The sequence below is a fragment of the Rhipicephalus sanguineus genome, chromosome 10 (genome assembly GCF_013339695.2).
Source record: "Rhipicephalus sanguineus isolate Rsan-2018 chromosome 10, BIME_Rsan_1.4, whole genome shotgun sequence".
Lineage (NCBI taxonomy): Eukaryota > Metazoa > Arthropoda > Arachnida > Ixodida > Ixodidae > Rhipicephalus > Rhipicephalus sanguineus.
The window spans coordinates 145,499,366-145,513,809 of record NC_051185.1 but is presented as its reverse complement, the minus strand read 5'-3'; positions in this window follow the sequence as shown (position 1 = coordinate 145,513,809).

Genomic DNA, 14,444 nt, shown 5'->3' with positions numbered 1-14,444 from the left:
AAACTGTTAGTGTCATGGCTGAGAGTAACAGTACCTGTTGTTGGGCTAGTCGATGAATCTGTGGTATCAAAATTAAAAACATGACTACAAGAGAATACATACACAAGCCGGGTTTTTGTCATGTGTCTTATTTATGCTAGTGTTGACAGGTTGAGAGATAACCTCAATTAAGAGAGGCACAGCCACTGCTTAAGGTGGGGGGATAAAGCATATGGAGACCGCATACACTCATGGCACACGGCTAGGCTAGCCCCAGTGCCTGATTCAACAGAATTTTGGCAAGCTTGAGCTTAAGTGAGGCCTTGCGAAGAAATAAAAAACTAGGCTCGCACGTATGCCAGGTTGTCTTTATTATTGTGTGTTATATCGAGGATGGAAGTAGGTGTTAGCATTATTTATGCATATATTTATAGATTAGCGTATTTAGTGATAAAAATAGCAGTGCCTCACCATACAAGATAGCTGGTACACGAGGAACCTTTGACCTCTGCAGTTGCTCTGCAAGCGTCTCGAACGACTTCTTCCTGGTTATGACACGGTGGGCAACGGAGCTCGAGATTCTTAGAGACCTCTCCTTGTGCCATCTGCAAAGCCAGCATAGTGTATTACCAGCACAGTGCGCAAATCCAGCATAGTATATCTTAGAAGAAAAGTGTGCATGCATATTAGGAGCAGCTGCTTAAACAGCGTTGTTACAAACCGACTGCAGTTCCCTTGAGTCATTGTCTCGGTAGCTATTATGCGAGCTTCAGCTTCGGTGCACGTGATGTTCTTGGAAAAGTATTCACGCTCATGATCACTGAGATCGGCAGCAATGCAGTCAGTAATATTGCGTGTGGCAGGAACATGGCTTGTGGCTGTTATTGTGTACAAGGGCATACTGACATCCCATTTCACTACCTGCTCCACAAGGCACAGGTCTGCATTTAGAGCAGCCTGCGACACTAACTCTGACACCACGTCATGGACTACGATTTCAACTTCTCCCGTGAGTTGACTCCTCAGTGTTCTGCGCAGTGCAGATTTTATATCTGGGAAGTGCTTGAGAGCATATTCTGGAGACTGCTCTCGCGGTCGCTTGCCCCCTACATATGTTGGCTGGTAGTCTGCAAAACAACATTTTTTTATACTTTAAGCTGGTATTCATGTGAAAAACACAAACAAGTATGTAACAGCTTAAGTTGAGCTGGACTTTCCACATTCAGAGAGAGAGAGAAAATTTATATGCAGAAAGGCAGAGAGTCGGCCTGAGCTAGTTTGCTCTGGCCTGCTACTCTACACTGGGGAGGGGGGACAGGGAAGCGAAAGAGTGATGAATGACGATGGTAAGGTAGGGAGATGAGAATACAGTCCTGTTACGCTGGGGCAAAACATATTCCAACAATGATCACACACACAGGCGTGCGCAGGTTTCGCCTTCAGAGAGGCGAAGGTTCATCGCGGCGCCCCCCCCCCCCTGTTAAGTCAATGCTTTGCGCCCCCCTCTTCTTAGGTGACTAGGGAAGGGGGGCTGCCCCCCTCTGCGCACGCCTATGATTACACAAACTTCATCTCAGCAACGCATGGTACAGACATTTGTTATGCTTACTTCCAAAAAGTTCCTCGATGGGCTCTTTCTTCGAGGTGTCAGGCTTGGTCGACGGCCGACCCCATGCCTGCGGGCGGTCTGTTGACGACGGTGAGTCGGCGTCATTTATTCTCAGCACGACCGCCGCAACGTGCTTGCAGGTCCCACACACGCCAGCCTTGCACGTGCACGTCGACTTTACAAGCTGACGATTCGCACTCAGCTTAAAAAAAAATAACACGAGCAATTAGTGAGTGCATACTGTTCAAAACGGTGAAAAAGAAGCGCGGAATGAAACATCTTCTGAACCTTAGGTAACATCGTACTAAGTGTGATATTCACGATGAAAACAGCTGCCACTTAACAGTAGACGACCTCCGTGCTGCACTAATTTTATTTGAAAGCGAACACTTACATGTCCAGGCTATTTCACATTAGCGCTCCGCGTTTTCGGAAGTGTGAAACAGCCTGCACATTTACACTGCAGGCTGCGACGAGCTTTGCGAAATCTAACAACTTACCTGTAACTTCACGTCGTATGAGGCTTGCTTTACTTGAGAATGACATTTTGCTGAAACTTCTGACCCGCTGTTGGTGCCAAAAACAGTCTCCTCGACGTCGAAAACGTATTTTGCAGTGCAAAGCTTCCGTCCTTTTGACAGCGCAGCCGCACGAAAGTAGTCGTCAGCGTACACAACACTGCTGAATCCGTAGCGAAGTATCACCGGCGGCATTGCGGCCCCTGCTACGCCAAACTACAAAACAATTCACAAAAGCAAGAACGCACTGCTGTTCAGCGCACGTTTCCACTACTCCTCCAAGCCGCGCGGTGACTAGTTGTACTACTGTGCACTTCTTAGCCAGCTCGTCAGATGGCGCAAAGTGTCAGTTTTAGGTAGTTTTAGGCGCGCCACCTGGGCAGGGCTGGTCGCCCATAGACACTAGCGCCAGAGTTCCCTCTAGTAAGTATTGTAGGAAACTCTATGGCTACGACCATCCCATTCGCCGCGTTTCCAATACAAGTGTAATTTCTTCAACGCTTTAACATACCGCGAGGTGGCGGAGTTAGCCCAAGCCTCGCTGAAAGCATCCATCCATATCAAAAAATAGCTCTCCGACGCTGGCCTGGCTGCCGCACCGCGTGCCCCGCTCGCCCTGTGACAATGAACGTCCAAGCTAGAGGGAAGATACGACGCGCGTAGCGTTTCTCTTCGCGTTTCACGACGCTTTGAAGGAGTGCATATCGAGTATCAGTGTATATTATGCGCTTATTGATGCCATCCTTGCGCGGAATTCACCATATGCGGTGGCCACGTATATGTTAAGAACATCAGCTACCGCAAGGGTTGAATCATGATCATGGGCGTTTAGTCGTCCATGATCGTGGGCCTTAGTCGTCCGTAGTCGTGGTCGTTAGAATGATAAAGGATGGTCGTATGCTTACGGTTAGACAAGTCGATATCGACAATTGGTCATCAGCTGAAGTCGTTATTTTAACACACAGGAAGACTTTGCTTTCATGTAAGCGCTAACAGTATTGTGTAGCGCACTGTAAAAACAAACTCTGGTTGCAGGAAATGCATTGCCGTCCTTTGTAAAATGTGCCACCAAGCAAATGCCCTTTCTTGTGAGAACCTGCTGTAGTTCTGCTGAATAACTTTATTGAACTAAAAACTTCAGAAGCCAACACAAATTCAGCTGTAGCGCCTTGACTGCACATTCATGTTACAAAGCTTGGCTAAAGTTCCTAGTTTGCACGTATTACTACAAAATAAGTTGATGGCATAGGATAGCTCTGAAGTTGGGCAGTTTTTTTTTTTTGTGCCGCAGTAAGTTACATGCATACGGACGTGTCATGTCTTCAGTTTTTCTCGCTTCTTTTGTGTGAAGGGTTCCTTAAGCAATTTTTCTCGCGAACATCGTTTGCCCACAGAGACATGACATCAATTGATTGTTGCTTCACATCAACTTATGCTGCTGTTGGCACTCTCCCAAGAGTATAAATTTTGTAAACATAATGCAATGTTGCAATCATACATGTATCTTCTATGCTTCACGCAACACTGCAACACTTGCCTGTGCGTGTGTTCAGAGGGCATGGCGATACATGTCACCTATGTACATGGTGTTCGTGAATTTACGTACGCGCTTTTCCGACCAAATTCACATCGCAACAACAACTTTTGGCATGTGCTGTAAATATAGAATGCATAGCATATATATGTAAACTGTAGTGCGCTTTGAAACGACGAAGGAATATTTATCATTAGCGATTTTTTCTTATTAGCAGCTGCCTAGCGTCTTTTCTCGTTTAAACTCTTCTTTTCACCCTGGTAGACATGTTGAGGAGTAGTATGTGTTGGCGGTGTATCTCGGAAATCGTTTAAAAGCGGCGGTTTGAAGGACACGAAAAAAAAAGGTTATGACAGGCATTGTTCACTGCAACACTTGTGGGGACGCAGTGACATATTGTTTCTGTTTTTATATTGATCCACCATGTTTTCACGGTGTAAAAGAAATGGTGCAGATCTTTTGCCTTAGCCGCGTTAGGCAAGCCACGGTCTTGGTTCAAAGTAAAACAAAATGCAATATTTCATAAAGTTTTACTTGTTAAAGAACTGTGCAGAAACAAATTTTTCCTTTTGTTAGAAGTAATGTGGTGGCCTCATTAATGTCCCTAAAGTTCGATTATTGTTTTACAACCAACTTGAGCAGGGCAAGAGGATGTAGGTTCTTGTTCTGACATTTTATTCTCAGGTTTCTTGTGCCGTGGAATGTGCTCTGCAAGGAATATCAGAAATGTGCACTGTAAGGCCGCAGTGTCAGCCTGCAGGAGCGCTTTTTTTCAGCTGAGCAACACAACGTTGAGAATGGTTTCCAGCTGTACAATGGTGCGGTTGTAACTTCATGGCTCGTGTTCGTCTTAAGTATGCAGGTGCATCATTCAGCTCAAAACAATACTAACGTCTTTCGCAATGCACACATGAGAAAGCTGACTTTGCAATGGTGGCCGCTGCCGAAATTGTGCAGCTCGCGAACAGACTACACTACAACACCACTTTTTTCTACAAATACGGCAGAGTGTTATCCAATGCGAAGCCGCAATTCTCAAGAGAAGCTTCTACTAGATGCACCTGAAGTACGTCGCAGAGCTGTTTCCCTAACACCATTTGTCACACCTTCTATTTTTCGCTTCACAATACATTCCCAGGGCCGTGAACAGGCCAGTCCATGCTGTCGAAGCGAGTAACAACAATCCTTCATTGTCCTTTTCTTAACTGCCATTTCAGCCACGTAAGCCGACTTGGTGTGAATGTGCGGGTGTGCGAGTAAATGCGAAATTCAACACCATGCGCGCTGTAAACCTTCATATCGTCGAAACACTAAATGCATTGATGCACATCCCGGCCTTGCGAGCGACGATGCTGTGTTTAGTAAACAACCGATTTCTCTCCTCGTGGGGCAAACGGTTCCTGCGGAATACACGTTGCACAAGCCACTTCTCGCCGCACGTAAAAAATCCTACGCTGCAATGTCGACGACTTCAGGCATTTCAATGCCCCAAACGAAGCTGTACGATCATGAATGCAACACACACTTGCTGAAACTGCTGAAACATTCGCACTGGATGATGCCACTGCTTGAAATTCGTGTCGGTGGTTTCATTGTTAATCTAACAAGGCTGCCAAATGTCCCTTCGGCGTTTACATAAAACACGGTGAGAAGCCGGGAGCTTGGAGATGTACATGCGGTGTTGACGGCGACCGAAACATCGAAATTCACGAAGACAACGTGGAATCGTTTCACCTCACATCGGTTTGAGTCATAGTATCCGTTTTAGAGCAAACAGTAATGGAAACTGGCGACAAAAGTATAACAAACAATAAAATGTTGCAGATATCCTTGCTAATGTCTTTATTAATTCTTGCGGAAAGCAATAGAAACGGTTAGCTTAATTTAAACATTACATTAAACGTGGTATCCAAGATTTTTATACCTCGAAACGTATTGCTCAAAAGCATCGCCTTCAAGATGGACACACAGACTCGGAGACTCGCGCAACAGGAGTACAATTTAAACAACAGCTGTATAGTTACGCTGATGCTAAAATTCGCGCCTTGACTAGTTACGTTGCCTAGTTTCTAATATTTGTTTGTATAATAATGCAGCATTGCGAAAGAAATTGTTCATGTCCGAAAAATATAATACCTAGGGTTTAACGTCCTAAAACCGCGATATGATTATGAGGGACGCCGTAGTGAAGGGCACCGGAAATTTTGACCACCTGGGGTTATTTAACGTGCACCTAAATCTAGGTACACGGGCCTCAAACATTTTCGCCTCCGTCAAAAATGCAGCCGCCGCGGCCGGGATTCGATACCGCGACCTTCTGGTCATGCCCGAACAATATTGGTATTCTTTGGGAACTACCTCCTTTGCAGCGCGCAGGCATGCCATAAAAGCGCAGTGCGGCTTCATTGGCAGAGCTTATGTTTGTTCCTATGTTGTCATCGAATACATTTTAATCGACTATATTTTTACGTTTCCTTTCCAGTCCTCATGCTCCGTTTGGTCATGCTCTACTTTTTATGCTCCAGTGAAAAGAGTTGTGTGCGCCATGTATTTCGAAGCCTAATACCGTGAGGCTCTTTTTTTGTACTTACACCATGTTCTGTGTCCTCTAGAGATCTGGTTAGCACGGGGTTCACAATGGAAGACCCTTCCGTGAAAGGTCATTTGCACAAGTTGTTTGCGAAGAGGATTTTTCATTACGGCTACATCAACACCGATACCTCCAAGTTCTACAAGACTGACATGGCTACGTGCATGCGTATTCTGAAGGTACTGGTGTGGGTGTTTCCCCTAGAAAGCTCCCCAATACGCTTTGCTTTCGTAGGACTGCAAGCCTTTGAAGTTAGCTTCAGACAACAAACCATACCTCAAGAAATGCTTCAATTTCGCATTTCCGTAACTGTTGTAATTTTAGCGTTGATGAGTAGCTGCTTTTGCAGTGGATTATGTTTTAGAAATGTACCTTCGAATCAAGCAAATATCGCCCGTCCGCAGGCGATGCGACGCGTGTCAGGTTATTGTAACGTGTGTGTGCATGATATTTTTTAAATCGAAAGCTTAGATGGCTCTTAAAACGTGAAAACTGGCCGTCAGCGGCGTCTGTCTCGCGCGTCGGCGGCGTCAACACGAGTGTTGCGAAAAATCGTCGTCACTTCATGACATAACCATATGACGTCCTAATGACATCAAATAACGTGCCTTTACATGATGGCGTCGTTACATAACGTCGTCGCATGGTCAAAAACTGCCCGATCACAGAGGCAACGCAAAAACAGGTTAGGTGCACAGAGGTTGCAATGCCTCCGATCCTGGAGCCAGCGGAAAACCACATTAGGTTCAGAAAGTTTTCGAAGTGGGGCGGAGTAGGATCACCACACCGACTGAGGAGAAATAAAGAGCATGGCATTCGCCTTCGAGTCATTTTTGGCGAATTCATGAGGGACCCTGTGAGTTGTATATTGCGTGGCCCACAGTATAGATTTAAACGCGGCGTGAATGCAAATATTACTATGTTGTTCACACTTTTATCTCAAAACTCCGAGTGTCCCCCCCCACCTTTTGCACCGTATTCAAAATACAAGACTGTTAATACACAAGAAGCGCTGTCACTCGATTCATGCATTGTCTACCGCCGTGTGCTCCAATCCGGCCGATTCTTATAAAAACGTATACAGCCCGAGTACTACTCGCACTATAGAAACGACACCCGCCGCGTTGGTCCACTGCTCATGGTGCTTGACGGCTGACGCGAAGGCTGCGGAATGAAATCTTAGCCACGGTAGCCACATTTTGGTAAAGATGAAGTGATAGAGGCCCATGTACTTATTTATGCTATTTGAAGAACCACAGGTCCAAAATTCCGGAGCACTCACCGGGTCTTACATATTGATATCCTAGTCTTAGAAAGTAAATGTTTAGTTTTTTTGAATATTACAGAAAAGGCAAGCAAATGAACACAGTTGCACAGAATTATTGTGTTATTTCGGTGCCTTTCGGACCTGAATGTTTTTCCTTTTTGAAAATATTACAACTTTGACTGTGGCATCTGACGGACGAAAGTTTGCGGAAAAAGTTGATGATGCGCATACTAATAACTGATTCCTTCCGCGCCAGACACATCTTTATGTACGTCACGAAAAGAGGAGGGGAGGAAAGGAAAAACCATAAGAACAGCTCAGAATAAAAAGCCCATGTTGCACGTAAATTAAACACGTCAACGCCCACAGTAAACATTGGCAAAGCAATGGTGTCTAAGTTATCATGGCTGCCTTCAGAAATTCGATTTCTTTTGAGATAGTATGATCAAAGATGAACTGACACAACTTTCGCTCGTGTGAATAATGGTATCCTGATCTTTTCACGTAAAGCTTCAGATATTATTATTACATCGGACGCTTTAGGCGTGACTTAAATAAAAAGGTAGCTCATGGACGATCATTTATATTTACAAAGTTTTTTCGTAAGGTAATGTTCTGTAGGAATATGCCCGATTGCATGCCGAAGGAAAAACACCGGAAGCACTACTTGCGAACTTTATCCTAAATACTCCCAAAGTCCCTTCTGTATTCCCATGAGACGACTCCAATGCGAAAGTCATCTTCTTCGTCTTTTTCTTCTCACCCATGTATTGATCCTCCCCAGCCACTTCCGAAACTTTCTGCAGCGCGTGCGAAATCGAATGGATTGCAAGTCTTTTGCACATCACCCGATTGGCTCTGCCTCTGTGATCGGTTTACCTTTGACCTAGCGACGATGTCATGGAGTGACGGCATCATGATCATTCTCTTCATCATAGTCAAAATATAGTACCAATCATGTCTTCCCATTTACGGAGGTCGCTTTTGACAATCTCAAATTCGGTCTTTTTTGTGCCATCTTGCGTGTGGAAAGCTAGTAAAGTGGTGATGTGCACACTTCTTCTTTTGACAATCGCTACTGGAGATGTACCTCTGATTACATGACCAGCTCAGTTGAACGTTTTTTCATTGCACAATAAAATATCAGCTGTATCTGTTCTCTACCTAAACCATATACAGTGAACTCTCACTTGTACGAATGTCGGCAGAACGACTATTTCAGAATAACGGACTTTCAGACAATACCTGGCACTTTTCCTATGCATTCTGTGCAAAAAACGTTCAATTAAATGAATTTCTGAATAGTGAATATTTCAGTTGAACGAACTTGATCTGCGGACCTGGGCTCATTTTTTTAGATCACTTCAATGCAGGTTTGCGCTCTTCAGCACTGGCGTAGCCGTTGTGAGCCGCCCCCAAATCACCCATCTACGGCGGCGCTGCAACATCTCTTGTGCATGCAGCGTCGCCGATGCAAAGCGGCCGTGCGGCAGCCGAAAACGAGCCACGCGCGCTTCAGTATACCAGCGCAGAACTTTCAGATTTGGAAATTGCTTCCAGTGTTCGTCCCAAACCGAAAGAACAAGACTGCGAGGAAGTTTTAATGGTTGAGGCCGGTTCAAATCCTGTATAGGCGACGCTGTACGATATGCCAAAATCTTGTCGAGACTTCGTGTCGCTGTGCCAGAGGCAGTGCACAGAAACGTACTGTCTGGAGGGATTTCTCTCTTCTTGCGCTTTAGTAATGCCAGTCCAAAGGTAAATTACAGAATTATTTTATAAATAAATTGCATTTAACACTTTTCAATGCTGTTTTGTATTCTAGTGAATATTCAGTTTAGTGAACTTTTTTTAAGTGAACAATTTCTTTGGCTCCCTTGAAGTTCACTCAGGTGAGAGTTCACTGTACCTCGCTTCTTGCCTCTTATTGATCCATTAAGGTTTTTCGGTGCGATGGTGGATACGCAGTCCTTGTTTCCTCGGTTTTCTGGGGGGACAACGTCTTGAATTCTGCCCTAGATAATGGCACAGCCAGTGCTCAATGTCAACCGATAAGAACCACTGAAGGTAGCCTAGAAGCCCCCATTCAGTGTACCGAACGGCACTGAAGCTACGCCGCGACAAACCTGACTCAAGTGGAAAACAGCTACGTTTGAAATAGTCTCGCCTAAAAATATGGTAGGCTCAGGGGTATGCTAAACCTTGCCGCTGTGTTATGCACATGTCGTCTACGCACTATCAGCGTGCTCATCTCTATGGGACTTTAGTGGCACGGCCCACTCACTGTGACAATATTAATCCATTACAGCGGGTGACAGGCTACTTGGAGGATAAGAAGACCCCTGAGCGCCCTATCTACACTTTCATGGGATCAACGTGGTCTGAGCCTTTAGACTCCATTTCGGCGCAGAGCGTGGTTGAGATCGCCAAGTACGTAACCCTACTTATCCTTACTTACCCGCCTTGGTAGCTTTGTGGCTAAGGGGTTGCATAACTATAGCACGAGAGCGTGTGTTCCATTCTCTGCCACGGTGGCCGCACGTCGACAAGAGGAAATGGAGAAACAGTCGAGTGCCCATACACAAGCACATGTTAACAAACAACGGTTGGTGAAAAAATGAATGTGGAGCCTCCCAATACGGCGTGCCCCATACCCAGATCCCCGTTTTTAAATAGGAAGTCACAGGATTTTGTGAGCTTCCCTTCTCATAAAAATGGCCATCTGCGGGCTGCAATATTCAGTTTTAGTTTCAGTTCATTACACGTTGCAAAGTTAAAGGTATGAATGGTACAAAATAACGCAAACATAAAGCGTATAATCCTTCGAATAAGGTATTTGTCGCGTTACAGCCTTTGCGTGCCATATCGAAGGCTCAAGTAACTTGAGCCATATGCTCGCAGTCATCATCTGCATCGCGATCACTTGAATTTCGCAGACTTTCGTCCAATCACCACGGAGATCCTCAAATCCCTAACGGTGGGAAAAGTTGTCTTCTTATAGTTGTGCTGATGTTACGGGGTGCAAAAGTACTGCCAACGTCACGAGCATGTACGCGACCGGCAGTTGAAGCCATCTGGCAACAAAATAGCGTTACGCGGAAAATCGTAGAGGCGAAGATTTCTTAATGAGCAACAATGAAGGAAACAGCTCTGGGAAATACGTAATGTTTAAACACTAACTGAATAAGAGAGGCATTCTGCGGTAATTGAGAGCTCAGTTTGTCTCATTACACATAGTCGGAAAGCTAGATGCAGTAAAGAAAACAACACGCCCATGAATCTGTATATAAGAACAGCGTTAGTTCAGCCGTTGTCATCAGCACCTTAGCAGATAGCGAGCGGGTGAAGACGCAGAGGACGATGGACTCTTTGTGGCGGATGTATACGTGGACTTTAATAAATGAGGTAGAATCACATTTCCGAACCAAGCTTGACATCCGGAATGTAATAACACCGACTTTGGTAAGCGAACCCGAACACTAAGGTGTTATTTCTACCCATAATCACCGGTGGCGGAGGTACAATGAGTGTTGTTAACAAAGCACTACGTGAGCTTGCTTATTTACTAGGAAAGTGTAAAATAGCACCCAGAGATACTAAACTGTTTTTATGTAGAGACCCGATATGGTCAGTGTAGGGGTACGCCAGTGGTGTTTATAATTCTTACAGGCAACACGGAATGAACATTTTAATAATAATATCTGGCGTTTAACGTTCCAAAACAACAATATGACTATGAGGGACTCCACAGTGAAGGGCTCCAGAAATTTCGACCACCTGAGGCTCTTTATTGTGCACCTAAAGCTAAGTACACGGGCCTCAAACATTTTCTCCTCGATCGAAAATGCAGCCGCCGCGGCCGGGGTTCGATCCCGCTACCTTCGGTTCAGCAGTTCAGCGCCGTAACCACTACGCCACCGTGGCGGGGCCAAATGAACGCTTGAGAATGTTTTGAAAGGTCATTACACATGTGATCGTTATCGTTATGTCCTTGAGTTTTTACCTTTCCTACCTTTAGTTTCACTGAACTTAACTCTTTCTTAGCGTAGTATCAAGTACTCTCTAAAAACACTAGACTGGATTATCAATCCTTCCTGCAGACTATCACAGTTCGTTTTGAAGTTAAAGAGCCATGAACGTGCAACTACCATGAAATAAGCGTAACACGTATAGACAACCAGAAAAATTTACGGACCATACAAGCGCGTGCCAAACTGCCTGTGCGCGCCATCTAGCGGTGTGCCAGCTACCGTCGACTGCCACGCTGGGCTTATAACGGATCTTGTTGTCATGCCTTAGTATATTTTTTTACTGTCGCGCAGAACATTGTTAGTTCGTTGCTTTCACGCAAAACGCTCATCGGCGGTTTGAGCGTCACACTTATATTTTGACAGCAGAATCAAAGCTATAACGGTGCGCTTCCAACGGTGTGCCGTTGGGTAGATGCCACTTTGTGAGAGATTAGGACTGATAAGAGTTATGTTGACAGACTGCTCCTAAGACAGAAGCATGCAGCCGCCGCCTCATCGCCTCATTAGCCTCCTCTGGATCCCTCCGCACAATGGACACCCAGGCAATACGGTCGCTGACACCCAAGCCCGAGCACTCGTCAACAGGGCTCAAAGCGACCTGCTTTCGCTTCGCGGTGCCAGGGATCGACCCCTCAGCTACCACGGCATAACACTCTTTTACCGAAATTCCTGCCTAAGGTATCCCCCACGATCTCTCTCCAGAAGTGACCAGGTTTTGTGGCGCAGACTTAAACGGCCACAGTCACGACTCCTTTCCGTCTCTCCCTTATTACGCATTGCGAAACTTCTCATTGAAACTTGCCTCCTAGCACCAGAGCCGACTTCAGTCACGTCTTTGTGAATTGCCCAAACAAACCCAAGCCCCTTTGCCAAGGGCAGTACACCAGGAGCGATGGGAGGCTGCTCTGCGCTGCTCAAAACTAGAGTTACAGCTCCGGACAGTGGGCTGGGCCAGAGGGGTCACCGAAGCATAGGAGTGTTCGGCCACCTAGAGCTGCCCGAGGGCCCGTCCTGCTTCCACTTCCCCCACACTCCCCCCTCGCATGATTCTTTCATGAATCAATAAAGTTGTTTACCTACCTACCTACAGAAGAACGCGTTGCGTTAAAAAGTTAAAGATGGAAAAGATAACAGCCCAGCAAGATAATCGCTAGGCAATCGATTAAGGCAGGGATGAGTCTTGGGCGTCGCGTTGCTGTCGATCGCCGCTTACGTATACCGTAAATCCATAACACAGGCGACACTAATACACTATCAAATGACAGACCAATTTACCTTACAAGCCCATCATGCCTAATTTTCAACACATTTTACTCAAGCACTTACCACATATTTCGAAAAAAAAAACGTTCTGGTAGATGTTCAACATGGTTTTACAGCTGAACAGAGTTCAACATGATTTTAAAAGAGGCTTATCGACAGTCACTCAGCTTACAGGGGTGATACACGATCTCGCTTTAAGTATAATAACCATATTCAAACAGACCTATTTTTACTGGGCTTTAGTAAAGCATTTGACTGTGTGTACCATACCAAACTAATTCGCAAAGCTAGTGCTGTGATTGGCAATAGACGCATTACGGCAATGAAAACAAACCTTTTATCTAATTGATCACAATTTTTCGTCATCGAAAACGTCTCATCTGCTCGTGCGCCTGTGGCTTCAGGCATCCTACAGTGCTCAGTTATGGGCCCGCTATTATTTTTTATATTTTTGTCAATGACATAACAAGTAACATTGAGTGTAAAAATGAATTCTTCGCAGACGACTGCAAAACACAGGGAAATATGCACTAACAAAAGTAACCGATTGGAGTGACACGTAGGATATGACTAACAAAATAATCTGCAAGAGAGTAGCACGAAAACAGTAGCCGTCACTCTTTCCCTACGAACTTTACGGTCGCCTCGTAACTAGACCAGAACAGGACAAGTACCTCGCCATAACAATAAGATCGGACCTTAACTGGACATTGCACATTAACGTTCTCGCTTCTCGTGCATTAAAAAAACTCTTTTTTCTTTAAAAGTGTCTGCGACTGTTACCAACTAACAACAAACTTTTGGCTCATACGACATTATTTAGACCAGTCCTTGAATATGCTGGCGTCGTATGAGTTCCGCAAACTAAAACTCATATACGTAAAGTGCAAAGCATTCAGAGTTTGCAAGATTTAACCATAAAAATACCGGTGCAGTGACTCGCTTATTTTTCTACTAGCAAAGTCAAGAATTTGAAACTCAGATTTTCAAGCAAAACGAGCTCGTCAGAAATTTCTCCAAAACAAACGACTAAAATTACATGCTTCAAAAGACGTTAACTTTCATCGATGCCACTTTGCCCGCCACAATCACTGATACACACTAAATGAGTCCTTTTACAATAATGATACTTTTCTGCTTTCTTTTTTTCCCGCGTGTTGTCGATGAGTAGAATAGTCGAGATGCATCCATGACTAACACCGTATCACAGTCCGTTTTGGTAATTTATTGGAAGATGTTTTACTTGGTTATAAAAATTGCAGCTCTGTAATTATGTTTCTCAACTTCCATTCGTCTGAACCAAACATCAGTCTAAATTTCTTTATAAATGTGTCTGTTCGGACGTCCACTTTTCAGAACGAAACCTAATTTCATTTTCTTTGTTATTTTGCATTTTTTCAGTTTCATATTTTAGTGTTGCAGATGTCAGTTTCAATGTATTTCACTTTGTTGTATTTTGACATTGAAAAAATTGATGTGTTTGCTCAGACATGTCTTGATGCTCATTTTATGAAACTTAGATTTTTCTGTAACCATACGCCCACCTGCCATGGTCTCGACATCAGACTAGTATTATTGAAAATAAATAACTGAATAAAAATAAATTTCGCGTACAGACTCTAGGCCACGAGCTCGCGTGGCACGCGAACTTAT